This window comes from Fukomys damarensis, unplaced genomic scaffold (genome assembly GCF_012274545.1).
Source record: "Fukomys damarensis isolate Sample0158 unplaced genomic scaffold, DMR_v1.0_HiC HiC_scaffold_23, whole genome shotgun sequence".
Classification (NCBI taxonomy): domain Eukaryota; kingdom Metazoa; phylum Chordata; class Mammalia; order Rodentia; family Bathyergidae; genus Fukomys; species Fukomys damarensis.
Window position 1 is genome coordinate 11,415,505 of NW_022900935.1, and position 9,481 is coordinate 11,424,985.

The 9,481-nt window shown below is 52.3% G+C and overlaps 1 protein-coding gene across 2 annotated transcripts in view; it reads right to left on the reverse strand.

Moving 5' to 3' along the window:
• The window catches only part of Alpl (alkaline phosphatase, biomineralization associated), a 53,341-nt gene extending 43,866 nt beyond the window's left edge, over window positions 1-9,475 (reverse strand). Inside the window, exon 1 of one of the 2 annotated variants that reach the window (XM_010626024.1) lies at window positions 9,372-9,475. The gene's annotated coding sequence lies outside the window, so the exon portion shown is untranslated. The remainder of the gene's footprint in view (window positions 1-9,371) is intronic. The other variant, XM_010626020.2, reaches the window with a different exon arrangement.
• Between the last annotated feature and the right edge of the window lie 6 nt (window positions 9,476-9,481).

Genomic DNA, 9,481 nt, shown 5'->3' on the forward strand with positions numbered 1-9,481 from the left:
GGAGAGGGAGGGGGAGAGGGAGAGGGAGAGGGAGAAAAAGAAATTAAAGTTGTTTGGGACTGCAGGTACTGCAAACAAAGGGACAAGAATCCCAGAGGTCAGTCTGACACTGGAGGAGTTCATACCTGCTTAAAGACCTGGGCCACCAACAGGGAAACCCACCCTCTCAGGGAAACTGGCTTGTCTGGCTGCCAGTCATGGAAAAACCTCTTCAGAGCAGGTGTCTCAGGTGGAGAGGAAGACACTGTGGAGGCTGGGAAGCAGGGCTGGGCTGGGCGACCAACCTCATAGACTTTTCCCAGGTGAATGCGCCCAGCTGGGCTGAGGAAAACCCTACCAGGTGTGCAGTCTCCCAACAGCTCAAAAGTCACTAAGTACCTGCTAAACACAGGCACGCCGTGAGACACAAACCCACGGGTGATCACACTCAGGCACTGCCCTCCAGGAACTCCCGCTCTGTACCAGCCACCATGTGCGTGATCAAGTTATACAGGGCTCCAGGTCTCAGGGCAACGTCTAGAAAAAATTGCCATGAGACCAGCTGGCCATGTAGGCAGGGACTTGACTGCAGGAGACAGGCAGGCAGATCCCAAAGCCGGGATGCAAGAGGCTGGGGTAAACCCCTGGAAGAACCTCTTTGCCTGGGAACCCTGACCCCAGTTTAAGGGCTGGTTTCGCCACCCATTTGCCCCAAGTCGGTTTCCCCCTTGCAAAATGAGGATAATAGTTTCTCAGGTTACTTTAAGGTTCAGTGAGTTCATGAATAAGAAACAGCTTTAAAAACTGAAAAGCAGCTGGGCGTGGTGGTGCACACCTGACATCCCAGCACTGAGATCACGAATTTGAGCCCAGCCTGGTCAACTCAGCAACTTAGCAGGACCTTGTCTCAAAAATTTAAAAATAAATAAATAAAGATAAAAAGCATTGGGAATGTAGATCAGTGTCAAAGCTGTGGGTTCGATCCCCAGTACCTTAAAAAGAAAAAATCCTGAAAAATTCAGAAGCCTGGAATTGGAGGCTGGGTGTGTTAAATTGACTAGCCCTAGGTCTCAGGGCTGATTAAAACAGGAAGTGGAATGGCCCCATCCAGTTTACTGGGGGTGGACCCCGCCTCACTTCCCCTGACACAGCATCCCCACCCCACCCCAAGCTCCCCTAGGCAATTTGTTCAGGCTCAGGAGACTGGTAGGGACTCAGTATGACCTGACCTCTCCACACTCCCTCTCTGAGCCTGTTTTCTAATCTGCAAAAACAGATGCTATTTGCAGTGCTGTCCCACCCGCTCTGAGCTGGGGGTGCAAACAGTGGTGGGGCAGAGTCCCTCCAGCTTTCCAGGCCAGGAAGGCTGAGGAGTGCTGTGACACTGAGCTGAGCACCTCCTGGGACTGTCCCCTCCCCACTCTCTGATCTGGTTCTGGCAGGGCCTTTCATCCTGCATGCCAAAGTGAATTAGTCGCCAGTGGCGGCCTGAAGCACCATATTGTATTTGGAAGATGCTTCAGAGTGAAACTGGGCAGTGATTGATTAGTGATGTCTGGCATGGGTGTAGGATGGGAGTGGCAGTATCCATGCCAGCTACATGCCACCCATGAACTAGGGAAGTACTGAGGCCTTGCCTCACACACATAAGCAATGATTGTTGGGCAGGAAAACAACAAGCCCAGAGAGGGAAGGAAACTTGCCCAAGGTCACACAGCTTGAAATGGCAGGTCTGGGACTGAGACCCAGGCTCTGCAGGTATCTGAGAATGCTTCCTGCTAAGACTGTCACTGTCTTCTGGATTAGAAGGGGTAGTGTCCAGGCTGAGACCCATTGTCTGGGAGAATAGATACCCATGTTGAGGACTGGGGATTTAGCTCAGTGGTTCTGCTACCTACCTTGCAAGCCCAAGGACCCAAGTTCAATTCCAAGTACCAAAAAAAAAAGAAGTGCCCATGTTGGCCTCCTCCTCCTGAGAATACCACTCCCTCACCATGAACTCCAGAGAGATGAAAACAATGCATAGAACCAAGACCCTGAGGCCTGTATCCAAACAGACACACTTGAGTCCAGATGCAAATCTAGACAGGAGAGCCTGAGACATAAATGAGGGTCTCACCTGCGCTTTCAGCTCTGTGACTTTGAGAAAATTACTCAATTTCTCTGAGCTTTCTTTTTCCTTTGTAAGATGGAGAGAGTAACAAGTTAAGCACAATAAGATCCTTACAAGCAATTACCTGGCTGGGGAGTTAGCTCAGTGGTTCCGCCGCCTGCCTCACAAGCACAAGGACCCACGTTTGATCCCCAGCACAAAAAACAAAACAAAACAAAAAACCAAGCAATTACCTCAGTTTCTGACACAGAATAAGCCCGTTAGTGTTAATTATAAGGATGGGTCAAGGGGAAAACAACAATGAAATAGTGTTTTGTTTTGTTTTTAAATGTTCAGATAATTAAAGCAAATGTTTGAACATGTCATTGAGAAGAGCTTGCTTGGTTCTTTAATTTTTTTTATTTTTTTGGTACCGGGGATTGAACTCGGGTCCTTGCGCTTGCAAGACAGGCCACCGAACCGCTGAGCTAAATCCCCGGCCCTAGTTTTTGATATTTTGAGGGCTGGGGATTTAGCTCAGTGGCACCAGACCTGCCTCACAAGCATATGGTCCTGAGTTTGATCCCCAGTATGGGGGGGTCTATTTTTTGATAGGTTAACTAATCTGAACTACAAATCACTGAATTTGAGTATTTTGAAATAAATAGGGAAGCCGGGCGAGGTGGCACACACCTGTAATCCCAGCACTCTGGAGGCTGAGGCAGGAGGATCGCTGTGAGTTCGAGACCAGCCTGGGCTGCATAGTGAGTTCCAGGTCAGTCTCAACTACATAGTGAGACCCTGTCTCAAAACAACAACAAAAAAAAAATAAAATAAATAAATAAATGAAATAAATAGGGAACTTCTGGTAAGACGGCCGATGCCATTCACATCACGGGGAAGAGAAGGGAGCAAGAAGAAGGAGAGGTAGATTGGCAATGTGTGCTTCTCATTTCCTAGCTGGGGGAGCTCGTGCCTCAGTTTCCCCATCTGCGATGTGGAGGCTGATGACACCTGCCCCGGGGCTGCCACAGGACCAAGTGAACAACTTCGGGCGAGGCCCTCAGCCCCATACCAAGCCTGTCAATGCTAGCAATTAGTCATCCTGCGTGAGGTGGGCTGAGCCAGTGGCACTTGGTGACACAGAGAAAACAGAGCCACAGAGAAAATGCTCGGAAGGAATGCGGAGGGGACTGGGCCTCAGAATCAGCGGAGATGCTTCCTTCCCAGACTGGTGACAGCTGAGGATGTGATTCATTCCGGGTAGCAAGAGACGGGCAAGTCCCAGCGGGATCAGGCAGAAGGACAAAGGGACAGATGGTCCTCAGCGAGGCCAAGCCTGCGGCAGCTCAGGGACAATCACCAAAAGGCCCTGGATTCTAGGACAGAGACCCGAAGCCTCACTGGGCAGTGGTGACAGTGCCCCCCTGTTACCTTACCAACAGATAGCAGTGGCCGGGAAAGGCGACAGGGACCTCATGTAAATCATAGGGGGCTGGCAGGTGTGTGGGACCCTGGGTTTGACCCCCAGCACCACCAAACACACAAAGCCACAGGGGAGAGCCTTGTAAAGTCGCATTTGTGGTTTTTCAAATACAAGCAATTTGCTTTGGCCACTTACACACTTCTTTTAAAGCCCGTGAAATGTTCGCTGAGCTCTGTCCAGCAGCTTGCAGACCTGGCCAGGTGGGCTTCATTCACTGGGTGGCAGTCACTGACTGAGAGGTGGGCGGAGGAGGATGGTGTCTCAGAAACAGGCCAGGGTAGAGAAGGGGGCACGGGGTTGGGGGGGCTGGGGGCTCTGGGGGGCTTATTCCAGCCTCCATTGTCCTCCCTTCCACAGCCAGGGACAGGGTGACAGAGGAGAAGGATTTGAACCCAGCGTGCACACTGCCCTCTGAGCCTTGGTTTCCTCCATCACAGAGCAGCAGAGGTGGAGGGTACTTCCAGGCCAGGGCCCAGTGTCACTGGCAACAGGCCACCTCCCACTCAGGGCACGTGTCTGAACTCTACAGGCTCACGGAGCAGGGGACCTGTGGCCACTGTCAGGGACTGAGACTCCCGTGGTTCACCTTGTGCCCCAAAGTGGTTCACTCTGGAGACCATGTAGACCCTCACATCCTAGGAAGCTTCTTCCAAAGCACAGAATGTAGCTACCAGGTTTCACAGCCTTGCACGCTGCCCTCCGGCAGGAGGCGGGGATTCCAAGATGTCCACCACAGCCACAGTAGCTTCCGCCCCTGGGCAGGCCCTTTGCCGAAAGTTACAGGCTGATGCCGTGTCCCCGCCAACCCTCAAGCCTTCAGGCTGGTGTCCTCATGCCCACCTTGCAACGCCAGCCTCTACACGCCTTCACATAAGATCCGAGGACACTTTTGTGGCCTCACAGCATCAAGCCAGAGACTGCAAACCCAGAAAGCAGGTGATGCCGATTGGGCGAGGTAGGGACTGTGGTAAAGGGATGCAGCAGCCGCCACTCAGCCCTGGCGCTGTGGCCAGGCAGGGACAGGGCCCAATACGGCCACATCTCCCAATCTTTCAACAGAAGCCAGAAACCCATGGTTCTATGTAGACTAAAACCGCCTAGCTTAACAACACCAGCAACTAAACTGAAGTTTTTATGCCACGAGAGGAGCCCATGATCCCTACCCCCACGCAATGGGCTCCTCGAGGGCAGTGGGTGACCCACCACCACGCCACAGCACACAGTAGGCTGTACATGTTTGGGACCTAGTGAACTCAATTAGATTCACTGCGAGTCTTAGGGAAACACCATCTCCCTTGACTTTTTTTTTTTTTTTTTGCTGGGAATTGAACCCAGGTCATTTGCACTGAGCTAGATCCCACCCTATTCTGGGACAGGATCTCGCTGAGTCACTAAATTGCGCAGTCTGGCCTCGAACTTTCAAACCTCCTGCCTCAGCCTCACAGAGTACTGGGATTACGTGTGTGCAGGGCTATGCCCGGGTTTCCCTTGCTCTTTGTATGTTGTGGTTTACCGATGAGGAAACTGAGGCCCAGAGAGGGGAAGTAACACAGGTAGGGTAGCAACAGCTCAAGGACCTAAACCAACTTGCACCCTCTGCATCCTCCCTCCAACATCCTCCCTTGAACATTTAGTTTTTTGTAAAAATGAGATACGCCAAGGGTGTGCTGCGGAAATGACACACACTAAACTCAGGGTGGCCACCTTTGAAAGGTCGCGGAGCTTTTGGTGCCCTAACCTGGGTGCCCCTGGGCAAAGCCTCCTCCCCCTTCGGGCTCAGTCTCCCTGGTCTGCAAAGACGCCAGCTGGCAGCGCTGCAGTGAAGGCCTCCCTGCCAGCTCGGAAACTCAAAGCATCTATGAGGTCTCCCCTCCAGCCAGTACTCTGTGGCCTCGGATGAACATAAAATAGTAATAATAATAATAATGGGAGGGCAACTGCGCACCAGCCAGGAAAGAACACTACAATTTTTCATGAAACTTGACTCCTGGTTACCGGAATTCAGAGAGAGTGGTGGTAATACTAGGGGCAGTTTAACCACCATCCTACAGTTAAATAAAAACACATCTGGTTTAACTTCTTCTTCCTCTCCTCTCTCTACCCCATCCTCATCTCAAATTTTACCCCTTCATTTGAGAAGTCAAATGAAAGGCAAACAACTGATTTCATGCCACAGTGGGGCTGAGCATTTCAGCACGGAAAACTGGAAGCAGGGAGTTTTTCTGGGAGTGATTAGGAAATGCCGGGAGCGGGAAGCGGTATGGGCAGGAAGAAAAGTATGGAGAGTATTCCTCGCAGGGGCAGGGAGCATCGCATAAACAAGCTGAGGGCCCTCAGAGAGGCAAAGTGACTGGCCTCAGGTCACACAGCAGGGGATTTGGATCCTTAAACAGTGCTTCCCCTGCTGTCTAGGCCTTTGGACCCCAAGCAAGGTTTTCACTTTGGCTCTCTTGGCACTCTGGTAACTGGCCACAGGGAACGTGTACATTTCAAGAACAATCAACATAGATGAAGCCCAAAGTTGCAAATTGGCAGACGACTAACAATCTTACTGGCCCCTCAGGCAACCCTGCAAAGTGCTATCATTAGCCCACAATGCAGATGAGGAAACTGAGGATCAGAGAGCAAAGTGATTCTCTCAGGGTCACACAGCAGAGTTGGGAACAAAGTTCTAATCTACGGCCCCAACTGTGCTCCAAAAGTCAGGGCATCTCCATGAGGGTGAGGGAGGGTGATGAGGGAGGAGGCGCACACCAAAAAACAGCAAACATACCACACGGCCCAGCCCCAGCCTGCCAGTGAAGGCGACCACGTCATGGTGGGGAGCTGAGTGAGCATTCCTGCGGCCACGTGGAGACCTCTGAGTGCTGGTTCGCAGCCCAGCTTGCTCGTGCTCCCTGCAAAGTCCCTTTTGGAGCTTTAGGTTTTATATTAATAGGCCCAGCCCGACCGATTTCTAGGTGAGAATGCCAGGCTCTGCCGTTGGATCCTACCCCCAGATTAAAAGGCCTCATGGGCCCGGGATTTAGCTCAGTGGTTCCACCGCCTGCCTCGCAAGTGCAAGGTCCAGAGTTGCATCCCCGGCACACACAAAAGAAAAGGCCTGGAGAGGGGTTTAATATGGAAATCTCTTGACTTGGAATTCTACATCCCTGGGCTCCAGCCCCAGCTCCCAGATAGCGTCTGTGTCCTTGGACTAGTCGCTTCCTCACTCTAGGCGATGTGAGGGTCACATCTAGCCTGCAGAGAATGTTGGCTATATACAGGGCAGAACAGGTTGGAGTTTGGTCCTAAGCCAGGACACAGTGAGGTGCTAGAAGACTCGCAGAGATAACAGTTCCAGGGTTGTTCCCAGCTGGACCTCTGGGCTCCCGGCCCAGGCTGCATCTAGGATGGTAAGAGGTGGCGTCTGAGTGTGAGCAGGACAGCTGCGTACCACCTCATCACACAGCCCATCGGGAAGTGGGCAGACCCAGGAAAGGCGGATGGCGAGGTCACAGAGCTTAGAGGCAGTGACACAACCCTGCACACAGTCTCTGCATTGCACTTTCAGCTGAGAGTGGAGCTAGTGACAGCCATCATTTTCTTACACACAGACACCAGTTCAACCCTTTGCACACGGAGATTCCAAGCATAAGCACTACTCACAGTGAGACTTCACCACCAGCTTCAAGGAGGGGACTGAGGCAGAGAGGGAACAGATCTCGTCCCAGGTCACACAGCTAGGTTTTCTCTTAGTGAGAGCCAAGTAATAACAAATCCATCTTGCACATGTTTTGCATCTTCATTTTCTTCTCAGTGAATTGATTCATTTCAACTCTATAACATCAATCTTGACATTCACCTTTCAAAGCCTGAAAAGTTTGCCATACCAATGTTTTCCCCTCCAAAGGGGGCTTTTGTGCATTTACTTTGCTGCAGTGCTTCTAGTGCCCTGGACAGAGCTTAGCACAGAGCCGACGCCTAGCTGCTGGGTGGTGTGTGTGTGTGTGTGTGTATTTTAGTCAGGAGGATTCCAAGTTCAAGCCCAGCCTGAGCAACTCAGCAAGACCCTGTGTCAAAATAAAATACTAAGAAATGGGCTGGAGATGTAACTCAATGCAAAGGCCCTGGGTTCAATATTTCCAGTAGTATAAAAAAAGAAAGAAAAGGGGTCAGAGCTATAGCTTAGTGCTTCCTAGGTTCAATCCCCCATACTAGATAAATAAATAAAAATGGGTGAAGCGGTTGCCTACCAAGCATGTAAGATTCTGGGTTTGAGTCCCAGAACAATATCAACAACAACAAAACTTGATTCCTAATACATATGTGAGAATTGGAGGTAGTTTTTTGGTTTTTACCCCTGTACTCAGTTCAGTTTTTTTGTTTTGTGTTCTTGTTTTTTTCCTGTACCAGGGATCGAACTCAGTACCTTGCACTCAGAGGCACAGCACCACTGAGCTAAATCCCCGGCTGTCAGTTCAGTTTTATTACTACAGTTGGGGTCTGGACATAGGGACCAGCCCTACTTCACTGCATTAGTTGGGACAGGGGCTTCTTTTACTTAGGGAATTCAGAGACCAGCCAGGAAGAAAGAGACTGAGGGGCATAGAGCAGGCAGAAGACCAGAGCTTTTGGGAGCAGGTCTGGGGACAGGGGGATGAAAGGCCTGAAGGAGAATCCCAGGCTCAGCCCACATCTCCTGAGTAGAGGGCAGTAGGAGGCTAAGGTTGTGCATTTCGGAGTCCAGTTCGGATCCTGGTCCTGCCACTTGTTTAAATTCTCTAAGTCTGTTTCCCCATGTGTAAAGTGAGATGATGTGTGCCACATGTTGGCACAGGCCCTGGTGCACAGGAGGCAGTTAATAAAACAGGTGCTGTCATCTTCACCGATGTGGGGAACCAAGTCGCCTCCCTGCAGGATGGGCCTACCTGAGGGGTCTCTGAGTTTTCTCTGCAGCCCGAGGCTCCTCTTTTTTTTTTTTTTGCTGTTTGTTGTTTTGTTTGTTGGGTGGTTGGTTGGTTGGTTTTTTTGAGACAGAGTCTCACTATGTAGTCCAGACTGGTTGCGAACTCTCAACCATCCTCCTGCCTCAGCTTACCGAGTGCTAGGATTACAAGCATTCGCCACCAGGCCTGGCCCGAGGCTCCTCTTTTAATCTCAAGGTTCCTCCCCTTTCAGGCTCAAGGTTCCCACACAAACCCAGAATCATTTATGAAGGCCCCTCCCCCAACCCTATTAGGTGTTAAAAAAGAGTCCTGTGGATCAGCCCCCCCTCTCCCGCAGGGCAATAGCGGGGACAGCCCGCCTGCCCCACACTCTCCCAGAGGGGTCGCAGGCTCCTTCGGCTTCACGGGGTCCAGAGTTTTGCCCTTGGCTTCCACGCCATCTTCTCCCAGACAGACACCTGCACTCGGATCTCCCTCCTTTGCCTCTCCTGGCCCCAGGTTCCGAGAGCCGCTCTTGGCTCCGGCCCCAACCACTTTAACCACGGCCAGCGCAGACCCGGAGGTTGCTGAGCGGTGGCCATGGAAGGGCGCCAGTCCCAGGCTGGGGGTCGAGGGGCCCAGGCACTAGTGCCCAGCCTAAGGGAAGGAGACCCCAGGACCGCCATGCGGTCCCGTTAGCTGCGGGCTTCGCAGGCTCCGAGTCCAACCTCCAGGATGTACGGAGGACAGGAGCGGGACAAGCGCCTGGGGCAGGTGCGGGGGCGCGGAGGCCCCTGCTCTGCCGTTTGTCTTCCATGTCTCGGCGTCCCCGGAGCCAGGGGAAGACTCAGGGATCGATCAGGAACGCTGGGGTCCCGGGGATCTGAGGGACAGCGTCTGTCCTTACCTGCGCGGCACTCGTGGGCAAGGGTCGGTCGTGGCACAAGTGGCGCGCACTCCGTGAGCGGGAACCGAGGGCGCGGAGTGGCGGGAGTGCGGCGCGGCCCGGACCGCCTC